We start from the raw sequence: 1,674 nt of genomic DNA, 5'->3' as shown, positions 1-1,674 counted from the left end.
CCCCAACACTCTCGGATCCCTCACCCGTGCCCGAGGCAGCTCACACGTGCTCAGCCCCCGGGGACGGCCCCCCTGCGCTCGGTGTCGCTGCTTCTTAGTGGAAGGAGCGTCCGTGGTCTGGCCCACGAGTGACCACGACCACAAAGCGGGCAGTGGTGAGGTCGGGCGGGGGTCCCGACCAGCAGCGCAGAGTGTGCACAGCCCTGGGGATCGGCCCAGTCACCTGGGGGACCTGGTCTCCCGCGTGTCGCGTGGCAGCTGGAGGCGCCGCCCGGCCCGACGACTGTCCTTCGACGGCCTTTAGCTTGTCCCTGCCACAGCCCTGGGAGCCAGGCCTCGTCAGTTACGTAGACCCTCGCCCCGCGGTGAGCACAGCCTTTTCCCGCTTCCTGCCAGCCCGGACCCAGGGTCTGCTTGTGTTTGGCCAGTTGATGCCCAGGCGGTCGGCCGTGCAGAACTCGTCTGTGAAGGCGTCTGCCCGTGCTGGGCTCGGCGTGTGTGACAGCGTGCTCGCCCTCAGGGCCGGTCCTGTCTTCCTTCTTTGTCCTTTCAGACGTGAAGAGTATTTAGATACCGTGTTTATTTAGGCTCCTGGCCCTTTTTCTCTTTGTTTCAGATAGTCTCTAAATTTTCGTTTGCCTTTTTGTGTTACGATCTTTCCGGACGGCCCGTTTGTAGGTGCTCTGGAACTCAGCCCATCACTCTGTCCTGTGTTATTTCTTCCATTGCCTTTTACGAAAAAGCCGTCCCCACACGGACGTCACAGATGTTCTTCTTTGTGGCCGGTTTTGAGACTTGTTTCTCTTCAACGCTATACTCTTTGGTAGACCTGGAATTTATTTTTGTGTAAAATGTATGGAGGGAATATATGTTTATTTTTCCACTAGAACTAGGCAGCCGCTTGGAAATTTGAATGTGAGATCTTTTTCTTTATTTTATTTTATTTTTAGGCGAGGCAACCCTTGGTTGACCTCACAGATTGCAAGGACCTTGTCAGCTTACAATCCCTTATTTTTTTACACCTACAGCACCTGGTCTTCCTAGGTGGTCTCCCATCCAAGTACTAACCAGGCCCGACCCTGCTTAGCTTCCGCGATCAGACGGGACCGGGCTCGTTCAGGGTGGCGTGACTGTCGGAGAGCTTTTCCTAATTGTTCCTCCAGGATATTTGGCCTTTGGTTTCCCTAACCCACAACATAACATCGATCATCTTAACCAGCTGTAAGTGGCATTAAGCACATTCACAGTGTCGCGTAACCATCACTGCTGTCTCTTCCCAAAACTTTTCGTCACCCCAGGCGGAACCTCCGCCCCCATCACGCACTCATGCCTCGCTCCCCTCCCCCAGCCACTCCACGTCTGTCTGTGAATGCGACGACTCCAGGTCCCTTATACAAGTGGAGTCACGCCGCGTTTGTCTTTTGTGACTGGCTTGTTTCACTGAGCATAAAGTTTTCAAGCTTCATCCGTGTTGTAGTGTGTATCAAAATTTTATTCCTGTCTGCGGCCACGCCACCCTGAACCAGCCCGATCCTGTCTGATCTTGGAAGCTAAGCAGGGTCGGGCCTGATTAGTACTGGGATGGGAGACCACCTAGGAAGACCAGGTGCTGTAGGCATAAAAAATAAAAAATAAGGGATTGTAAGCTGACAAAGTCCTTGCAATCTGTGAGGT

General features: G+C 53.8%; 2 pseudogenes; one reads left to right on the top strand and one right to left on the bottom strand.

Annotated features, from left to right (window-relative positions):
• Positions 1-1,019: 1,019 nt before the first annotated feature.
• LOC111730426 lies at positions 1,020-1,138 on the bottom strand (annotated as a pseudogene).
• A 361-nt stretch (positions 1,139-1,499) lies between these two features.
• On the top strand, positions 1,500-1,618 carry LOC111730425 (annotated as a pseudogene).
• Positions 1,619-1,674: the final 56 nt, after the last annotated feature.

Source organism: Pteropus vampyrus, unplaced genomic scaffold (assembly GCF_000151845.1).
Source record: "Pteropus vampyrus isolate Shadow unplaced genomic scaffold, Pvam_2.0 Scaffold312, whole genome shotgun sequence".
NCBI lineage: Eukaryota > Metazoa > Chordata > Mammalia > Chiroptera > Pteropodidae > Pteropus > Pteropus vampyrus.
This window is presented reverse-complemented; position numbering and strand designations above follow the sequence as displayed.